The 23035-nt window shown below is 42.5% G+C and overlaps 1 long non-coding RNA gene across 1 annotated transcript; it reads right to left on the reverse strand.

Annotated features, from left to right (window-relative positions):
- Nucleotides 1-1072: 1072 nt before the first annotated feature.
- On the reverse strand, nucleotides 1073-6321 carry LOC142738266 (uncharacterized). The gene is made up of 3 exons (XR_012880591.1): nucleotides 6192-6321; nucleotides 5964-6012; nucleotides 1073-1402 (listed from the first exon to the last, which is right to left on the reverse strand). It is a non-coding gene; the product is annotated as an uncharacterized LOC142738266 (long non-coding RNA).
- Nucleotides 6322-23035: the final 16714 nt, after the last annotated feature.

Consider the following 23035-nt stretch of genomic DNA (forward strand, 5'->3'; position numbering starts at 1 on the left):
TACACATTTACACTGCAGTATTGGGAAATTAAAAGGCAACCATTTTATACCAGGTATTGCTAAGTCCTCCAGGGCAGAAGCCAATTTTTTTTATCAGCTACTCACTCTGACTAACAGATCTGATCTTTCCTGGGGGACACTCCTCTATGATGTTTATTCGCCCTGATAGGGCATTTGAAAACTAGTTATTCTGGTGGGTAAAAAAAAATTCATCCATCCAATAATGAAACGGTAAGACACCACATAACAATATAATTTACTCTTCATTTCGATAACAAAACAGAAATTGTACAAACCCTCAGATTAGTGTTAAACTATACTGATTAGGAAACATCCTTTTTAATTTATAGCCATTTTAGTATGTAAGACAAAACGAGATGAAGGGCAAGAAAGGAAATGTGCTTATGTCAATCTCCAGATGTTTTCCTAAATATTCATTAGCCTTACTTAGACATGTGGTTGCAAAATATATGACTTTACTTATTAGACCATGTGCATTCAGATGTCACTGTGCATCATTCAACTTTATTGCACAGATAATTTACATTGTGGACTCTATTACAAATTGAACACAACTGGTGACTCTTGAAAGGTGTTGCTTGCTTCATACTGTATACTAAGTGATCTTTTTCGACAATTGTGATGATTCTCTATTGTAATCTCTGGTGTAATGGAACACAACCTCTTCTGCATGTTCATTCTAGTAGGGATTTAAGTGAATGAAGTTTGCTTTCCAGTCATTGGTAAAAGTATCTTTAAGTAAGATGAATAAACTAGCATTTAAAGGATTACATTCTCAAAAGCCTATTTGGATTATTTAGTTGTCCTAAAATACTCCTCTCACCAGGAAGAATGCTTCAACCATCTTTCATTTTCCCTATGTTTATTTAGGTAGACAAGATGTAACCACAAAGAATAATATATTTTGTTACAAGCAATCTGGTAGTTTGGAACTAAAGAAAAGTCTACCATGTTGTAGGCAGTGATATTTTTATTGGTGTATCCACAGTTGTAAGGCTATACAATAGCTGCTTTCCCTGATTTATGTTCACTATATAATGCCAATATATTGTTATTAGCTGATCTGAGCAATACCAAGAGCTCAAAATATGTTGACATTTAGAGTATTCCTTCTGAGAGATGCACGATGTTGGGTGTGGACCCACTGGGCAGCTGGCCAAACAGGTATAGTACAGAGTCTATAGTCCAGAAAGGGTACCTGTGGCAACTCGGACAGTAGCAAGGCAGGCTCGGCTGGGACCAGGCAGCAGGTAGACGTCAGGCGTGGAGTAGAAGAACAGGCATGGAATACAGCACAACACGACAACAGCTCAGCACGGCACTTGACCAGGATAGCACGGGATACAGGACACAGGATACAGGAACAGGGAACACTTGGAAACTGGAAGACAATAGGAGACCATTTGCAAGACAAACTTTGGTAACAAACAACGCTCAGGCAAAGAACAAGAGTGCAGAGCCCCTTTTATAGTCCAGTAGTATTCTGGGCTTGATTGCAGACTTCCTGCAATTATGTGCACACTGGCCCTTTAAGACCATTTGCGCGCCCTCCGGGAGACAGTCTCGATACCAGGAAGTGAGTGCCGGCGCCTCACAGGGGGATGATGCTGCAGGGAACTCACTTGTCCATGGCCGCGGCCGTCGAGGGGTAAGTCAGAACGACGGGCCGCGGCCACAGACGTTACAGCAGGCTGTAGACTGTCATCTGTTGGCGGACTGAAATTGAAGTATCCAATAACGATAACTATTACTCCCTACTCAATTACTAGTGATTCCCTAATATTGGAGCAAAGCCTAATATTGTAAGCCAAGTACTTCCAAAAATACTTTAACCCCTTAAAGGGAAGCTGTCAACACTTTTCAGCCTCCTAAACTGCCAATACGTCGTAATACCTGGTGTTTGTAAGTTTATAAGACTCTAATACAATAAACAGAAAATAAACAAAAACAAAAATATTTGCACTAGTAGGTGGCAGGTAAATTTTATGACAAAACACAATTTGCCTGTAAGGCAACTAACCCTATTTACCACAATACTAACATAAGGTATTGAATTGTTCTATTCACATAATTCATATTAAAGAAAATAACCTATATTAAAGGCATGTAGCTTATAGTCTAAAAACAACCCATGAGCCCAGAAACTTTATCACCCATATAGATGTAATGGTCATTCTCTGCTAACAGCAGTAGAATTAAGAAAGGCTCTATTGCAGAGCTGAAACGTTGCATTGACTGATGGATTAATAAAGCACCACCACTTTTTTTGCAAAATATCTTCAAAGTCCTGCCTGATTTTCGGGATCTACTTGTTTGGGTCTTATGGTCGTGACTCTGGCGGGCTTGCACCCATCTACAACTTTTTGACTGTGCGGCTGTCATTTTTTTGGTACTGTCTATGCTAGAGGGAAATGTCTGCAGATCGCAATCCCAGAATTGATTCTGAGCTGATGGTATGTTAAAAACATTCAACAGAGCCTCCACGATATGCCTCGCCGAGATGGCGTCCTCAGGGGTACAATGAGGCAATGGCGACGGAAATAGCAAGTCTGATGCCTATAAAACCTTGTAGAACGTCACTAGAGGAGGATAGTGCACAGTAGCCAATCAGGTGGATTGGTGTATCGTAGGTTATTCAGACACATTTGATAGACAGCGGACTTACACGATGCTCCTACAAGAGCCAATTGCTTCTTACGTAGGGAGCATGCCCAATAGCACCAAAACACACAGAATCTAAGTATGGGTCACTGTGGACTGCGCATGCGTCCGGACTTAATTTTTGATATTCTTAAAGACGGCGCATGCTCAAAGACTTAGTGCCATCAGAAAACGCTGCAAGATAACAGTGCAGGAGAAGGCATGGATATCTATTCTGTTGGATATGTCGCATTCAAAGAGCTCTAACTTTTTTATTCTTCCGTCGACATAGCTGTATGAGGACTTGTTTTTTGTGGGATTAGTTGTACTTCTTATTGGCACCATTTTGGGGTACATATAATTTTTTTATTAACTGTTATTAACTTTTTTGGGGGGAAAGAGGAAAGTGCGGCGTAAGTAACACGTTACCTTTATTCTATGGGTCGGTACGATTACAATGATACCACATATGTAGAGGTTTTTTATGTTTTATTACTTTTGCACAATAAAAACGCTTTTGAACTAAAATTATTTGTTTTTGCATCGTCGCATTCCAAGGGCCGTAATTCTTTTATTTTTCACCAATGTAGTGATGTAAGGGCTTGTTTTCTTGCGGGATGAGTCATAGTTTTGATTGGTACTGTTTTGGGGTACATGGGACTTATTGATTAACTTTTATTATGACTTTTTTGGTGGGCAATGAAAAAAAACAGCAATTTTGCCAACTTTATTGTTTAGGTCATTACGGTCGCGGTGATACCATATATGTGTAATTTTATTAATTTTTTACTCTTTTACTAAATAAAGCCAATTTTTATGGAAAAAAATTATTTTATTTTATTTTTTTTACTGTAAATTTTATTAATAATTTTTATTTCACATTTATTACTTATTTTTTTAGTCCCACTAGGGGACTTTACTATGCGATCTTCCCAGTGAATATAAATAAAAAACTTAGTCCGTGTCAAAGTCTTTCAAATAAAACCCGGAGCGCAGCAAAGTTCTAAAAAAGTAGATTACCTCCCTTATATAAAGTCACAATATTAAAAAAAAGACCTGCGCTGCTCCTGGCGATTAGCGATAACACATTAACCTGTTAACGCCGAAGGACGGATATATCCGTCCTCTGCAGCTGCTAGTTCGCGCAGGAACTGCCAGTATACCCACGCGATCAGCGGCAGGAGCACGGCTGTTATACAAAGCCTGGCTCCTGCTGCAACTGCCGGAATCGAAGCGCGCTCCGATTCCGGCAGTTTAACCCATTAAATGCCGCTGTCAATAGCGACAGCGACATCTAATGTGTTTGTCAGGGAGAGGGAGCTCACTCTGTCACCCCATCGGCGCCCCCGCAAAGAAATCGCGGGTCGCCATCGGATTTCCATGGCAGCCGAGGGCCTAACAAAGACCCCCAGGTCTGTCTTCAGCAAATGCCTGTTAGGCCACTGACAGGCAATAATGCTTTGGTATACTAAGTATACCAAAGCATTATGTATGCGATCAACAGATCTCATAGTGAAGTCCCCTGGTGGGACTAAAAAAAAAGATGTAAAGCAGTTAAATAAAGTTTGTGAAAAAAAAATAATAATTTACAGTCAAAATCAAATAAAACTTTTTTTGCCCAAAAAGTGGTTTTATTTAGTAAGGCCTCATGCACACGACCGTATTTTTTCCCACCCGTAAATACTGGCGTAAATACGGGTCCGGTGTCACACGTATTCCACCCGTTTTGCACCAGTATTTACGAACCCGTGCTCGTAAATATGGGTCCGGTGTCACACGTATTCCACCCGTATTTACGAGCACGTTTTGGCGGCAAAATAGCACTGCACTAATCAGCAGCCCCTTCTCTCTATCAGTGCAGGATAGAGAGAAGGGACAGCCTTTTCTGTAATAAAAGTTAAAGAAATTCATACTTACCCGGCCGTTGTCTTGGTGACGCGTCCCTCTCTTCACATCCAGCCCGACATCCCTGGATGACGCGGCAGTCCATGTGACCGCTGCAGCCTGTGATTGACCTGTGATTGGCTGCAGTGGTCACATGGCCTGAAACGTCATCCAGGACGTCGGGCCGGGTGTCGAGAGAGACGCGTCACCAAGGCAACGGGCGGGAGACCGGACTGGAGGAAGCAGGAAGTTGTCGGTAAGTATGAACATCTTTTATTTTTATTTTTTACAGGTTTATACTGATCGGTAGTCACTGTCCAGGGTGCTGAAAGAGTTACTGCCGATCAGTTAACTCTTTCAGCTCCCTGGACAGTGACTATTTACTGACGTCGCTTAGCAACGCTGCCGTAATGACGGGTGCACACATGTAGCCACCCGTCATTACGAGAGCTCCATAGACTTCTATGGACTGTCCGTGCCGTTATTACGGCCTGAAATAGGACATGTTCTATCTTTTTCAACGGCACGGGCACCTTCCCGTGAGAAAACGGGAAGGCACCCGTCGCCAATAGAAGTCTATGAGCCCGTTATTAGGGGTCGTAATTACGACCCGTAATAACGGGAGTTTTTACGGTCGTGTGCATGAGGCCTAAAAGTGCCAAAACGAATAACACATACACATATATGGTATCCCCACAATCGTAACAACTTAAACAATAAAATGAACACATTAATTTAACCGCCGGATGAACGGCGTCCAAAAAAACAGCAAAAAAAATGAAATAAAAGTTAATCTATAAGTCCTATGTACCCCAAAATAGTACTAATGAAAACTACACATTGGCCCGCAAAAATCAAGCCCACATACGGCCACATTGACGGAAAAGTAAAAAAATTACGTCTCTTGGAATGCGGCGATGCAAAAACAAGTAATTTTTTTCTAAAAGGGTTTTTATTGTGCAAACGTAGGAAAACATATAAAACCTTTACATATTTGGTATCCCCGTAATCGTACCGACCCATATAATAAATTTAACATGTTATTTACGCTGCATAGTAAACGGCATAAATTTATAACGTGAAAATCAATGCTGGAATAGCTGCTTATTTTCAATTCTCTCCTAAAATAAAGTTAATAAAAGTTAATCGATATATTACAAGCATCTAAAAATGGTGCAATTACAAAATACAACTCGTCCAGCAAAAAACAAGCCCTTATACGGCTATGTCAACGGAATAAAAAAAAAGTTACGACTCTTGGAATGCGACCGTGAAAAAACAAAAAATAATCCTTGGTCATTAACGCGCAAAATGGCCTCGTCATTAAGAGGTTAAAGATACAGGAGCAGTAATTAAAAACAGTACTTGTGTGATGTAGAAAAGTCCATGAATCAGTACAGTGTTAGTCGGACACCTACGTTGCCAGTGGATACTCCACCACTTCACAACACTGTATCCTTGTAATCCCTGTCAAAAGAAAAGCAAATACCGACCTATGATGGTGAAGCAATACAAGACATCCACACACAGTTTTATTGTACTCACAGAGTATGAAAGGGAAAAAGACATGTAGTAAAATGACAGCATGTGGGGTGTTTCCTGGTCACCCACCAGGTATTGTAAACGGTTGCGTTTTGCTCTCTCACCCTTTTGTGTGTCCCCTGGGGTCTGTCTTTGTTGTTTGTATCCTCATGTTTCTGTATGCCTTCCCAGTGGGCGGGGGGAGGTTGGGTTTCCCTAGCAACCAACTAAATACAGTAGCCATGTACTAAGCCTTGTATTAGTGCACAGATCAGGTGACTACAACTGGTCAACTTGATTGGTGTGGCCCCTGTATAGGAAGAGGTTAGAGAGAAAAGGGGGTGGGGTTATAAAAAGGCGGGAGAGTGTGAGGTGATGACAGTTGAGGGAGTTAGAGTAAGGCCCCATGCACACGACCGTAAAAAAAACCTCTGTAATTGCGGACCGCAGTACGGTCCGCAATTACGGACCCGCCCAGTTCGATTGCCAGTGGACACATTTCCATATCGTTACGGAAAGGTGTCCGTGCCGTAGAACCGTGCCAGTAATTATGTTGCATGTCCTACTTTTCGGGCCTTGCCCGAAATCGGGCCGTGATTACGGGCAAGGCCGTGTGCATGAGGCCTAAGAATAGGTAGAAAGAAACTGAAAATGAGACTGTCTGGGAATCTAACACCATAAAGTGTTATCAACTAAGAGGGACCTAAGAATAAGGTCTGAATACTGACTGGATGAATTATATCCAGAACATAATCATCAAGTGAAGTATGGTCATCTCTCCACTCCTTGTGGTAATTTGAGTGAACAGTCATCTTGGAAGTAATATTTTCTTGTTATAAATATACAAGTTAGGCTTCGTTCACATCTGCATTGGGGTCCCGTTCTGACGTTCCGTCTGAGCTTTCCTTCAGAACAGGACGGTGAACAGAGGTTTCCGTTTCCATCACCATTGGTGTCAATGGTGACGGATCCGGTGCCCATGGTTTCTGTTTGTGTCTGTTGTGCACCGGACCCGTCGTTTTGACGGAAGCAATAGCGTAGGGTTTCCGATCATGTCAGTTTGTGTCTGTTCAGGGTCATTTTCTGACGGAAAGCTCAGACGGAACGTCAGAACAGGACCCCGACGCAGATGTGAACGAAGCCTTACAAGCAAGTTATGTTTATGTTATAGCCAGTGCAAAGCGGTCTTAAAGGGGCAGTAATTATCTTATTCAAGGGACTGATTTGTATGGACTTTGGACTAACTACTTACTTTACAATACCTCCTTAAACAGTTGCACCAAAGGTACTTGGACCGTTGCCAGTGTACCGCCGAGTGTGTCCCCGCGCGAAAGGTAGCAGGGCCTACGCAGCGACCCTAATAAGTGCAGCAGGGGTAGGAGGGCGTCCTCCACAAAGAAATCTGGTGCAACTCGGTGATATAGGTGAATTAGGCGATCGGGATAAGCCGCGTAGTAGAGAGTGGTGTCTCTGTGACCTGTGGTGCACTATAGAAGGTGGGACCTGTGCATCCACAGATTCCTTTCACAAAAACAGGCATGGTGGGAACTCCCGCAAAGGTTGAGTTCCCCCACCTCGGTTTTTGCTAGCTTTGCTGAAATTTATACGCTGCTGTTTCGTAAAGAAGTTGATTGGTTCTTAGTCTGCCTCCAGTGTATAATAATTAAATCATATACAAGCATATAGTCTACCAAAATGAGCCTCGTGGCTATGCTGACTCAAGTTTCAACGTCTCGGCTTCTTCTTTCGTTCATATTGTGGCCAAATCTTTAATAAAGATAATAATAATAAGCTGCGCTTTACAATTGGCACGTAAACAATAAAGTAAAAATGACATGTGAACAAAACAAATGAACAAACAATGAGATATAAGGAAACTTCAGCCAATAAGACAATTTAAATGTAATTGTGGGAGTCACACAATAAGTACATAATGCTAATTTTGTCCAGGGTAGAAGCCCCTTGTGTTCGCAAGTAGAATATGAATAATACAGCATAAGCCAGTCACCCAGCCATAATCATAAAAAGTGTAGAGTGATTTGACAAGGGTAGCTAGTTTAAGACATAGCAGAGTATAGTACAGATACTGTATCTGTGACCAGGTCAGGTTGTATACTAGCTAGGGACTATGGTTATGTGACCTAAACCTCCTGATGAAATTAGTTTTCAAGGCACGCTTTGAACTACAAATGTAAGGAGCACATCTGAGGGTCGGTGGTAGTGGGTTTAGCACTGGAGAAGTCCTGCTGAGAGGATGTAATAAGGGAGGATAAAAGTCATTAGTCATTGGCAGAGCAAAGAGTACAAGTGGGCCGGTAGATGGAGATGAGAGCAAAGATGTATGCCAGTGTAGCACTATGAAGAGCTTTTTAGTAGGAGAGTTTTGAATTGAATTATACAAGAAACAGGTAACCAGTGTAATGAGCGACACAGAGCAGAGGCGTTCTTATAAATGCTAGACAGAGAGATCAACCTGGCTGCTCCATTCATGATGATTGAAGCAGAGCAAGTCTGTCTACAACTTTATGTCTATGGCCAGCTTTATGTGTTTTGATGCTTATCAGCTGTGACATATGGCTTTACTTCTCCCTAGCATTTGGACTATAAAAACCATGCTTTTGACATGCTAAAAATTTATCTTATAGTCCAAAAAAATACATCATATTGAAAAATGACAGCATTGTTTATATAATGTATATTTAATATATTTATTATTATTTTATGGTTTTTACCAGGGAAATAGATCCTAATACCACAATTGGTTTGGCGCTGGCTAAATCAAGGTACAGAGTCAAAGTATTCTCACCCTAGAACCTCCGTTCGGGAGTATAGACTTTGCAGTTGGATTCTCAGGTCGTAGCTCCCAGAGTAGTCACCAATTGGCGGCAAGTGCGCAGTAAGGAATAGATGAAATATAGTCAGGAACAGAGCCAAACGTCGGTAATGGAGAAGCAGCTGAAAGTTCAATAAACCAGAGGAGAAGACAACGAGTTAACCAGGTGTCACGAATGGTCTGTGGACCCACTGGGCCGTACCGCCTTGGCGGTAAGGCAGCTGGCCAACAGGGAGCAGGTGAGGGTCTATAGATCTATAGGTACCTGTGGCAGCTCAGACAGCAGCAGGGCAGGCTCGGCAGGGACTAGGTAGCAGGCGGACGTCAGGCGAGGTGAAGCAGGTCAGACGTGGATGTAGCGCAGCACGACTTTGGTACAGCACAGTACTAGACCAGGAAGGTATGGATTGCTAGGAACAGGAACTGGAAACAGGTATAGGTACAGGGACTGGAACAGGAAACACACTAGGAGGCCATCACATAGACAAACTAGGGAACACAACAACACTCAGGGATAGAACTAAGGGGCTGGACCCCTCTTATAGTCCAGGGTACTCACGGGTCAAAGTTCATCAACGAGGTCCGGTGCGTGCGCTGCCCCTTTAAGAGCGGGCACGAGCGTGCGAGCGCACCCTACAGGATCCGGCTGAGGTGAGTGGACCCGAGTGCTGGCGTCTCCTGAGGAGGAGGCTGGGGCAGCTCCAACCTCCCCCTGACAGCCTGCAGCCACGGACATTACACCAGGAGACATGCCAGGGGTCCATACTAGGAGGTAGAACGAAAAGTACCATGCGACAAATCTGAAGGAGGAAGACAGAGCCAAAACCGAGGCCAAGGCTAATGCCAAGGTTAGGGTGAGCATCAATACAAGTAACTAGCTAGACTGAAAGTACCTTATGAACAGGTAAGTTATACCAGATGATCTTCCCTTATAAACCTGCTGCTTGTGTGATGTCAACAGAGCAGGCCAGTCATCATGGAGACCCCCGGCAGTCCAGTGAATCAAGTCGAGGTAGGTAACAATACACAGAAATATCAATATAAGAAAATTTTTATAAAGGTATACCCAGAATATAAGAGATTTATTTATGATTAGTACTTGGGGGAAATTATGAAATGTTCTATGGCAGTTTTCTGGAGTACAGAGATTTCCAAAGTATCAAAATTGCGCAAAAAATGCTTCTTTTGATGCATTTACCCTGCTCACGGCACATTAAGTAAAAATAGGTGAGGCTTCGTGGAAGGGACAGAGACACTCACGGCATTACATACTTACAATAATTTATGCAGGAAAGTGCCATAAATTATAGGGGAAATCTACGTCAGCATCTTAGTCCTGTGAGCTTCACAATATGATTGGCGTATTAAAGGAAAGGTGTCATAAAAAAAATTATTATTATTTTATGTTTTTATTTATTTTAATATTATATTTAATATTTATTTATTTTTTTTACATCATTTTTTTTTTATTAACACTTTTTTTATGAGGGCTGCTATTTTTTATTGCTTTTGTGTATGTGCCTCTTCACGACATATGCAGAGATGCAATACGGCAGCTACAGGGCATAGTAGATAGGAACGGCTCCTGTCCCTATCTCCTAAGCTTCTGCTGTTCTAACTCTGAACTGTGCATGCTCTGTAACAGGAGCAGTTCACACTGGTTCGTAGGAGGAAAGTCGGCGCCATCTTTTTGAAGCCCGGCAGCATAGCAGGTAAGGTGTCTGTGGCGGGTTGTGTGGGCGTTTGCGGCGGTGTGGGGGATGCTTGTGGGGGGGTGCGTGTGGGTCTGTCTGTGAGGGGGGGCTTGCGGGGGGTGCATGTAAGGTGTTGTGGGGGGAGGGGTTGTGTGATGGTTTGCAGGCGTGTATGCAGGGGAAGCGTGCAGGGGTCTTTTGGGGGTGCGTGCTTGTGGGGTGGTATGTGCGGGGGTGTCTGTGGGGGGATGTGTGGTGGTTTGCAGGGTGTATGTGGGGGGGGTTTGGGGGTGCGTGCAGGGTGCATGTGGGGTTGAGCCGCGCGTGTGTGGGTGGGGTTGAGATGGAACTTGTGGTGTGTGGGGGGGGGGGGGTTCGCAGAGCGTCTCGGAAAGGTTTATGGGTGGAGCTCCATGATGCGCCAGAATTATTAATAACTATTAATATTTCTGGCGCATCTCTAGGTCCCGTGCGCCACAATAGAAACATTTTTTTTTTAAATGACATGGGGTCTCCCCCCCCCCCCCATTGTTCCTAACCAGCCAGCTACAACATAGCAGCAGCAGACTAGCATTACCAGGGTGGGAAGGGCCACGGATTTTGGCCCTGCCCAGCCCCATAACACCAGGATGTGGCCGCCCCAGTACCTGTCCACCACTACAGATGGTTGGGTACTGGATTGTACTCGGCTCTTCCCAGCACCCCCGGTGGCGGTGAGTACCGGGGTAATAATGGGGGATTAGTGCTAGCCTTTTTACTGGCTAACACTAAGCCCTCCCTTAGTAATGGACGTTGTCAAACAGACAACTTCCATTATCAAGGCGCTAATAAAGTATTAAGAAAATACAGACATAAGAAAATATTTTTATTGAAATAAAAACTCCCCCATACAATCCTCGCTAACCATTTTATTTTTAAAAAAAACACACAAAAAAACACCGTAGATCATCGCAGTAGTCCACCTAATCTATGATGTTTTCCAATAGGTCCAGCAGAACCTGCTAAACAAAAAAAAATAAAGTTAGGCCTCAAGCACACTTCAGTGAAATGCTTCAGTGTGCTATCCATTTTTTTAAACGGAAAAGTAATTCACCACAGAGTCTTCCCACTTGACTTTCATTATTCTTAGCCTTCTGGTGTGTTCTATAGCTTCTGTCAGCTACCATTTGTACAATCTCTTCAAAAATACACCTGGACACTGCTTAGCAATTTGAAGACACCTTTTCCAGCCTTGTAGCCAAAAATAGGGAGGGGGTGAGTCTCCCTCCCAAACTTACAGCAGCTGTAAGTTAGGTTGCTTTGCCTGATTCACCTTGCTGTAATTCTTGGAAGTGCTCCCTCTGGTGGCCAACATAAGAAAACACGTCAAATTATTATTTAACTTTTAATACTTCCCACCTTGTGGAGGGAAAAAAAACTGCACAAAAATCTATAAAACATATAATAAAAATAAGTAACTTACTTAAAAAAAAAATATTTAATCCGTGATACATTCCCTCTAAAAGGCGGTCTAACTTTAACTGCTCCATTGTTGCTATACTGTCGCTCACTCCCAGTGTATCTACATCACTCACAAATACCACTGTTAAATGTCCTAATTTTCATTACAAGCAACTTGAGATGACTATAGGAATCATCTGACAAACCTATAATTTGACTCATTTGAAGAAGCCATTAGCCTTACAACGTATGGTTACAATTATGAACAAGCTGATGTAACTGTTTCTTGTGGTACCTAAGGAGATGACTTCAAGTTGTCAAATATTAACATCATTTCCTATCTGGGATTTATGCTAATAGAAACTACTGAATAAGACTCATTGAGGAATCTCTACTACTCGTGTTTATTATTATTAAACTTCTTGGATTTCCTCCCAGTGGAGTTCATCCATGAAAGATGAAAGACACATGATGTGCTTGCAGTCTTCTGCTGTCCTTTAATCTATGAAACCTCTAGAGACCTTGGCCAGGTTGGAATAATTTTTACAAATACTATACAAAAGATAACACAGAGATTAATAATACAGTACAGGCTATATGTAAACCCCAAAGTAAATATGAGAACCAGATCATATCCAAATGCTAGAGCTCAGTACAAATCGTACGGTGCCGACCAGTGAATGAGAGTGATATTCAAAAAATTGGAGGAGGGAACGGGAAATGGGTGGAGAAATAAGGAATAAGCAGGGATTACCACTGGTAAGTAGGCACTCGGCTCAGCATGTTTATAAAAGTATCAAAATTTATTAAACAATTAATTAAATGACAGAGATGGCACTAAGTGCAAAACTGTGTCAAAATGACAAAATAAACACAACACAAACACATTAAATGAACAAACACAAATAGATGTCACAAGCCCGGCCGGGTTACTGATAATTAGCTCACATAAATTATCTCTACCATTCATATATAATGACATAGACAATACACAAATGATGTAGCATATAATTTGCAGTATCTGGTAGCTTGAAATTTAATAAGACATATATAAGTGTGAGCTAAGAATAAACCCGTTAGGTAAAGAGTCAATCAATAAATATATGCCACACAAGGATTGGAATTAGTGTCAGCTGTAGATATAAGGTGAATATAACCTCTTAATGCACGTATAAAATAGTATCAATATATAAAGCCCATAAGCCTTGTTGAATCAAAGAATTGCAATCGATCACATGAACATGAATAGAGGCAAAAAACAACAGAGATTATTATCCAATGGCACATATCAAATCATATACTCATCGCCAGATTATATAACTCGACAAAACAAAAAGAAAAGAAAAAAAGGAGAGCGAGAAAGTAAAAAAATTATGAATAATAAGGTCACGGAGGATGCGGACAGGTTCCCGGGAGTCAGGCCGTACACTGGATACAGTCATGAGAACAGAGTCCCGGGACACATACCGCATCATAGAAACATATGAAATTTAAGTTCGTTGTTCAAACCCAGGGGATTTAGAGTTTTGAGATTATAAATCCACATAGTCTCTTTTTGGAGTAGCACCCGGTCACGGCTGCCACCCCTGTTACCCCTGGGAAGCTGATAAATAGCCATGAACGATAGTCCATCTGGAGATTGTTTGTGGCATTCTTTAACCCCTTCCCGACGCAGCCCTTTTTCAGATTTTCATTTTAGTTTTTTCCTCCCCACCTTCCAAAAGCCAAAACGTCTTTATTTTTCCGTTGATATAGTACTATGAGGACTTGATTTTTGCAGGACGAGTTGTAGTTTTTCGTAGCACCATTTATTTTGCCAGATAATGTACTAGGAAAAGGGGAAAAATATTATTTGTGGGGTAGAAAATGAAAAAAAACAGCAATTCCTCCATGGTTTTTTGAGCGCCGTTTTTACGGAATTCACTGTGCAATTAAAATAACATGTTAACTTTATTCTGTGGGTCAATACAATTATGGCAATACCAAATATATATAGTTTTTTCTATATTTTACTACTTTTACAAGTAAAAACCTAAGTGTAAAAAAGAAGATTAATTTTGTGTCGCTGCAGATCATACAGTGACTACATTACTAATTAGAGGCAGAATAATGATTTACATTAATTTAATCACTGGTGACGTCTCAGATTCTAGTTCTTTTTCTCTTTTCTTCTCAATCCGGTCCAAAACTCTATGATGGATTTCTCCCGACCACGACCCATTTCTGCAGTTTTCCTGTAATAGCGTCATACACTGTGTCCCTGATTATAATAGTACCATACACTGTGTCCCACAAACACACAGTGCCCCGTGTAGATAGTGCCCCCATAGCCCCCTGTAGATAGTGACCCCCATAGAGCCCCTGTAGCTAGTGCCCTACATAGAAGCCCCTGTAGCTAGTGCCCCACATACAGCCCTCTGTAGATAGTGCCCACATATGGTCTCCAGAGCTGCCAGGTAATAGTGCTAACCACTGAGCCACCGTGCTGCCCTACATAAAGCTTCCCCTATAGATAGTGCTCCACATATAGCCCACCTCTGTAGATAGTGCCTCACATATAGCCCACCCCTGTAGACAGTGCCCTACATATAGCCCCCTGTAGATAGTGCCCCACAGGTAACCCACCCCTGTATATAGCATCCCACATAAAGCCCACCCCTGTAGATAGTACCCTACAAATAGCTTTCCCTTAAAATAGTGCTCCACATATAGCCCACCTCTGCAGATAGTGCCTCACATAAAGCTCCCCCTGTATATAGTGTCCCATATACAGTGGCGGATTATCATATGGGCAATTCGGCTGGCCGCCCGGGGCCCGAGGCTCCCAGGGGGCCCATGGCAGCCCGAACCGCACATCATCTTACAAAGGTACCTATTCAGCGCGCTAGCTATCTAACTGCCGAAGATGAGGAGGGGAGGAGCAGGGAATTGGCCGAGAAAGGGCTAGGACACGCCTCCCTGACAAGTGCGGGCGCCGCCATTGAGTAACAGAACAGCGACGGACGGCTGTTCTGTTACTCCAAAGCTGCAAGAGAAGAGCCGGACGGGCGGTCACCGGCGCTGAGGTTAGTTATCCTCCTTCCCAACTGGTTCCCGACCGCTGGCTGTATTTTTACGGCCAGCGGTCAGGGACGGGTCCTTAAAACCCGAGCCATAGACTTTCTACGGCTCGGGTTTTAACTTGCTGCCCGCGCGATCGGGCAGCTGAATGTCGGGTCTCCGGCTGTCAGTGACTGCCGGGGACCCTGAGGAGAAGACAGAAGCAGCTTTCGCGGCTTCTGTCTTCTCCGATGTCTTCTTACACAGCGTTCAATGAACGCTGTGTATAGGAATAGAGACAGCAGCAGCGGCGCTCCCGGACTGGTCACATGATCGCCGGGTGCCGTTAGTGGCAGACTGCTGCTGGGTCTTACAAGACCCAGCACAGCCCTATTAGTGACAATCGTCATTATGAGAGGGCTGATTTCCCCTGTAACTGGGGCTGCTATGCAGCTCCAGTTACAGTGGAAAAACATGGTGTAAAAGAAAGAAAAAATATATATAAAGTTCCCCAAAGGTCTTTTTTGACCTTTGGGGGACAGACCATAGTAATAAAAAAATAATAAAGTAAAGTGCAAAAAAAAATTAAATAATAAATACACATAAAATACCCACCCCAAAAAAAAACGTTCCCCCCCCCCCCGCCAATCATTGTTGTAACGCTAGCGCTGACCCAATTACCCTAATATAGACATGTAATATATTAAAATTTACGGTAAACAATGACGATTACAAATAAAAGGTCTATTTTAGGGTAAAACTATGTTATTACCAAAAAAAATAGCTGAAACGTAAAAAAGCTTATTTTTTTACTATTATTTTCAAACTTTATGAATAAAAATTCTAAAATAGCAAAAAAGGTGTGTATAAAAACGATAAAAAAAGAAACCTGCATTGTCTACGGAAAAAACGTCGCAAAAATCACGTCGTTTTTATTTATTTTTTATAAAAATGTGTTTGGTGCAACTTTGTAATTATGTTTTATTAAAAAATATTTTCACTTTTTGAGATACAGCTGCTTTGTAGCCTGTATCCGTCAGGTCAGCAGGACTGACGGGATCAGTGAAACGGGCCCTGCGCTAAATTATAATCTTAGATGTGATAGATTTGAGGTGGATCCTGCGTGTCACTGATCCTGTCAGTCCTGCTGACCTGACGGATACAGGATACAAAGCAGCTGTATCTCAAAAAGTAAAAATATTTTTTAATAAAATCAATCAATCTTACACATACTAATATATATATATATATATATATATATATATATATATATATATATATATATATATATATAGCAGACAAAAAATGGCGACAGCACCCTGCGACACTAATGCCACCTAAACCACTAAATATAAATAAATATGCACTAAAGCTAAATCTACTTACAAATAGGGAGGTTCTTAGTGCACATTTTGATCAAAAAGTGTTAGCCCACCTGCCACGACAAGGCGACCTCTGTAAGGTGGGAACCTACGCTGCACATACACCCAGAACTGGGACTAAGCCTACATATATACCTGGGGATGGTAGGATCCAGCATTGAACTGATTAAAATCACCCAGGGCAGAATGGGAGGAGTGCAAGAACAACAAGTGGAGGCAGTCACTAACCCCACATATATGGATACCATAAACACAACAAAAATTTGAACAGCACATTCCAACTAAATGATACAAAATGTATGCAGGTGCAAGAACACCTATGACTGCAGATATACAGCAGACAAAAAATGGCGGCAGCACCCTGCGACACTAATGCCACCTAAACCACTAAATATAAATAAATATGCACTAAAGCTAAATCTACTTACAAATAGGGAGGTTCTTAGTGCACATTTTGATCAAAAAGTGTTAGCCCACCTGCCACGACAAGGCGACCTCTGTAAGGTGGGAACCTACGCTGCACATACACCCAGAACTGGGACTAAGCCTACATATATACCTGGGGATGGTAGGATCCAGCATTGAACTGATTAAAATCACCCAGGGCAGAATGGGAGGAGTGCAAGAACAACAAGTGGAGGCAGTCACTAACCCCACATATATGGATACCATAAACACAACAAAAATTTGAACAGCACATTCCAACTAAATGATACAAAATGTATGCAGGTGCAAGAACACCTATGACTGCAGATATACAGCAGACAAAAACTGGCGACAGCACCCTGCGACACTAATGCCACCTAAACCACTAAATATAAATAAATATGCACTAAAGCTAAATCTACTTACAAATAGGGAGGTTCTTAGTGCACATTTTGATCAAAAAGTGTTAGCCCACCTGCCACGACAAGGCGACCTCTGTAAGGTGGGAACCTACGCTGCACATACACCCAGAACTGGGACTAAGCCTACATATATACCTTATATATATATAAATAAAATTATGATATAAAGTTTTTAAATGTGTACATAACCTTGTGGCACTATATACAAGGGGGAGCGCTGTGTGGCACTATATACAAGGGGGAGCGCTGTGTGGCACTATATACAAGGGGGAGCGCTGTGTGCCACTATATACAAGGGGGGGCTGTGTAGTTCTATCCACAGTGGTATGTGTGTGGCGCTCTTTATAGGGGGGCTTTTTGGTGCTATTTACAAGAGGGGGAGGGCTGTGTGGCGCTCTCTACAGGGGGCTGTATGGCACTATCTATATGGGGCTGTGTGTAACGCTCTCTATGGGGGGATGTGTGATATATAGAGGGGGCTGTGTATGGCGATATCTATGGGGGTGTGTAATATCTACAGGGGATGTGTGTGGCACTATGTACAGGGAGCTATGTGTGTATGTGGTGGTGTTTTACAGTGTGTGGTATTATTATATTCAGGCACGCAGTGTGTGGTGCTATTATATTTAGGGGCACAGTATGTGGCACCATGATAACTTTATTTTCGTTTATAGGTGTGGAAATGTTTGAAAAGTGAGGAGACGTCTGAGTGGCAAATTCTGCAGAAATGAGTCATGGCCGGGAGAAGTCGTCATGAGCGCTGGACCGGATGGAGAAGAAAAGAGGAAAAAAACTACTAGAATCTGAGACGTCGTCACTTGTGAGTCACTAGATTTATAGAGAATCTGTCACCTCTCCTGACATGTTTATTATAGGAATCCTTGTATTTCACAAAAAGTCTTTCTGCAGTCCAGGACTGATAGAAAATTCCCCTTGTCAGGAGGTTGTGTCCCTGCACAGTGTGATACTCTCAGTATGTAGGGACACAGCCCTGTGACAAGGGAAATCGTAACACTGTTAATGCTTGCCCAAAAAAGTAGTGTTAAAAATAGTTACGGCAGGGCGGCGGTGAGGAAGGGGGTAACAGCCCAGGGCCCATGGTCTACTTAATCCGCCACTGCCCATATATAGCCCACCCCTGTAGACAGTGCCCTACATATAGCCCCCTATAGATAGTGCCCCATAGGTAACCCACCCCTGTATATAGTGTGCCACATATAGCCCACCCCTATTGATAGTGCCCTACAAATAGCCTACCTCTGTAGATAGTGCCCTACATATAACACCACCTGTATATAGTGCTCCACATCCCCACATATAGACCCCCCCCCCTGTAGATAGAGCCCCCACTGTAGATAATGCCTCTCACAGTTTTAGTAGAAAAAAATAAATATTTTACATACTCACTCTGATCCCGTTCCCGCGACGTCTGGTGGAAATGCAGATCTGATTTCTTTAGAGCAGGTCCGCTGGAGCTGAACGACGCAAGCGGCACATCATTGAAAGGCGCTGATTGGCAGGGCAAGTAATTTTGCTCCGCCAATCAGCATCATTGTAAGGCGCTGAATGGTCGGGCATGCCCCGCTACTCAGCGCTAATGCATGTATTTGTGCCTGTGCGCTATAGATGTATGTACAATTACTGCAAGAGCCCCCTCTTTTTTGCTAGCACTGGGGCTCCCACTGGTGCTAGCGACGCCACCAGGCATGAGAGTGCCCGTGCCGCCTGGCCCATAAATGTTAGAGGCTCGGCGGCGCGGGTCCCGTAGTAGTGTTGCTACCGCTGTAGCAGCCATAACAGCTGCTAAAGGCGCCACCGGGCATATGGGGGGCGTGTCAGCAAGGGGGCACAGGCCGCCTCAGGCGCCGTAGCATGCCCTACGTCTGCTACAGCGGTAGTTACGCCACTGCATATAACCCTGCAGTACATGGTAAGTATTTGTGATTAGGCTTCATACAGTCTGTTCAGCCAAGGAGAATATAAGTTTATGACAATGACACTACTTTATAAAATGTTTTTACTTCCTCATGAAATTAGGTTAATTATGTCTCCTTTGTGAAAGGTGGCAGGCAGATGTTAATAAGTAAGTTGCCATATATCAGTTATACAATGAAATAGCATAGTTCAAAGGTTACATCGAATAGGAAATTGCAATATCCTATTGAGCAGGTGGTATTTTTTTTCTACCATATGATTTTTATGTTAAACTCAACTCAAAAGGCCACTGATCCAATAAATTGATGGTACATCAGGTTAATTTATTGATTTTGTATTATGTTTGCCACATAGGATCATAAATAACTCAAGGGTGACCCTCACCTCTTCTCAATAATTCCCATAAACAAAAATGATCTTTGTTACACATCTTTGCGTAATGTGTTTTGCAAACTATTTAGCACTCGAGACCAGTGTTTTCAGTAGTAAAGTATCATACTTGCACTGCCACTAATGGGAAATTGGATTTCTTTTTTGTAATGTTCCCATACAGATTTTGTGCTGTTGCTTGAAAATACACCTTAATTCTAGGGTTCCCAGGATAAACAGGGAAAGGATAATTCGAAGGATCAGTACACTTTTGCAAATTCTTCAAGCATCTCATGTTTAGATGTTAAATGATGGTGGACATATTACCAACCTGACTGATATTTATTTCTCATTTTACATCAATGTTTTAATATTTAGTCGTGTTCCCATTGTGAGATGGTGACGGGACAAGTCCCGGAGGGAAGATATATATTCCCCCTAGAAAACTCTTACATACATAGGCTCCAGGGAATGTTGGATTAAGTGAGATGGAAACCGGTTTCCATAACTGAACTTATCTAATAACTGGATAGTTGGATTAGGGAAGAGTTGGTCGGGTTCCCCAATCCGTAGTTAATCTAGTGTGCTGGAGCCTTAGCAACAATCAGGTGGCTCCACCTGCAGCAGGCATAAAAAAAAAGGAGGAAGGACTGAGTAAATCTTGGTAAATTGCTCTATGTAAGTAATAACTGTGTTACTGCGTTTCCAGTGCCTGGTAGGAAGGTATCTGGTATAGATAAAAGATTTTGTTTATTTAGTGCTCGGACGAGCATTTTCTCTCTTAGCCCCTTCCTAACATTTGTCGTATGGATACGTCATGGAAAGCTAGTGCTTCCCGCATTTTGCCGTATCCATATGACAAATGGTGGACACCAGCTCAGAAGCTGAGTCGGTGCCACCATCCCCGAGTGTCGGCTGTATGTTACAGCTAACACCCTGGGGTAATGGCAGGGACTCAAGATTGCTCCGATCTCCACCATTAACCCCTTAAATGCAGCGGTCAAAAGCGATCGCTGCATTTAAGGGGTTTGCAGCTCATCGGCACCCCAGCAATGAAATTGCCGGGGAGCCGGTGGCTGCAAAGGCAACCGGAGGCCTAACACTGGCCTCCGGTATGCCTAGTATGGAAAACTTTCAGGCCCCGACCGGAGGCGGAGCCTAAAAGTCCTCCGTAGCCGCCAGCAAGATGGCGCCCGCTCAGTAGGTGAGACGGCGTCATCAGCGGTGGTTGTCAGCTATACGTTACAGCTGACATCCTCCTGTAATGGCAGGAACCGGAGCAAGCTCCGATCCCTGCCATTAACACCTTAGATCCAGCGATCGCTGCATCTTAGAGGTTGGCAGCAGATTGGCAGCCCTGCCATGCTATGCCTGCTTTGCCATTACGGAAGCCGATTAGGCCCAGCCGGGAGGCGAAGCCTAATCAGCTTGCTGTCAGTGAATGACTGACAGATCTAATACATTGCACTACATAGGTAGTGCAATGTATTATAAAAAAAATCTGACAGCTGGACCTTCAAGTCCCCTAGTAGTGGGACTAAAGAAAAGTGAAAAAAAGTTGTAAAAAATATAATAAAAGTTTCAAGTAATAAAATAAAACACAATCGCCCTCTTTCCCTTATCAAGTCCTTTATTATTAAAAAAAAATAAAAAATAAACCATAAATATTTGGTATCGCTGCATCCGTAACGGCCTGAACTATAAAAATATTATGTTATTTACTCCAAGCGATGAACGGCGTATAACAAAATGTAAAAAACAATGTCAGAATTTCAGTTTTTTGGTAACTTTGCTCTACACAAATTGGAATAAAAAGTGATCAAAAAGTCGCATGCATCCAAAAATGGTAACTATAAACGCTACAGCTCATCTCGCAAAAAACAAGCCCTCATACAGCTCGGTCGACGAATAAATGTAACTGTTATGGCTCTTAAAACATGGTGACAGAAAAAATATATTCTTTTTACAAAAGTAATTTTATTGTGCAAAAAGTTGTAAAACATAAAAAAGTGCTATAAATTTGGTATCGCCGGAATCGTACAGACCCACAGAATAAAGTTAACATGTAATTTATAATGTGTGGTGAATGTATAAAAAGAACTAAAAAACTATGCCAGAATTGCGAGCTGGTCACCTTGCTCCCAAAAAAATAGGATAAAAATGTATCAAAAAGTCCCATGTACTCCAAAATGGTACCAACAATAACTACAGCGCATCCCAAAAAAAAAAACAGCCCTCCTACCACTACGTCCATGAAAATGTAAAAATAGTTAAGGCTTCAATCAGTCAGGAAAGAAAAATATGCAGTTGTGCAGGCCCGAGGGGAACATTTCTTCTGTTTCAAGAGGCGATTTATCAGGGCCCTAAATCTAGGGAACCGGGAAGGGTAGGACTCAAACATATCTGCTCGAAAAGAGGGCGCCCGTATTATACTAGGACAACATTTTCCCAGCAAAATTCCCCAAGCTGCAAAGTTGCCGAGTGTGGACCAAAAGGGGGTTAAGAAAGGACACCATTTATCAGTGCGACACCGGCCTATGCATAAACATAAAGGATTGCTTCACAGTGTAACACACATCTATGGATTATTTTACCCCATTATTATACCACATTACTATGCCCCTGATGTACTCTGCCCAGCTTACATGTACCCCCACATTATAAACTGAAATACTCGTAAAACTCCAAACAAATCTACAGTGTGCCAAAACAGCAGTTTACTTCCACATATATGGCATCGCCATACCTGGGAGAACCCTTTGAACAATTTATGGGGTGTGTGTCTCCAGTGGCACAAGCTGGGCACGACATATTTGCCACTGAAATGGCATATCTGGGGAAAAATGTTCATTTTTACTTTGCACCATCCGCAGTGCAATCATTTGCGGAAATTACCTGTGTGGTTAAAATGCTCACTACACCCCTTAATAAATGCCTTGAGGGGCGTAGTTTCTAAAATGAGGTCACTTCTCAGGGGTTTCTTTTATTATTTGACATCAGAATCCTGCAATTGCGAACCAATACTTTGTAAATCACCAACTTAGACCACATTAATACATGGTACTCTTTCACTCCTGAGACTGGTCGAATGTCCAGGCAAAAGATTAGGGCCACATGTAGGGTGTTTCTAAAACTGGGAAACACCGCATAATAAATAGTGAGCTGTCTTGTTATGGTGGCACAAGCTGGGCACCACATATTAACATATCTATGGGAAAAAAATCCCATTTTCACTCTGCAACATCGAGCGCACACTAATTTCTGCAAAACGCCTGCGGGGTTAACATGCTCACTATGCCCCTAGGTGAATACCTTGAGGGGTGTAGTTTCCAAAATAGGGTCACTTCTTGGGGGTTTCCACTGTTTTGATCCCACAGGGGCTTTGCAAATGTGACATAGCGACCAGAAATCAATCCAGCAAAATCTGTA

This window comes from Rhinoderma darwinii, chromosome 1, assembly GCF_050947455.1.
Source record: "Rhinoderma darwinii isolate aRhiDar2 chromosome 1, aRhiDar2.hap1, whole genome shotgun sequence".
NCBI classification, from domain to species: Eukaryota; Metazoa; Chordata; class Amphibia; order Anura; family Rhinodermatidae; genus Rhinoderma; species Rhinoderma darwinii.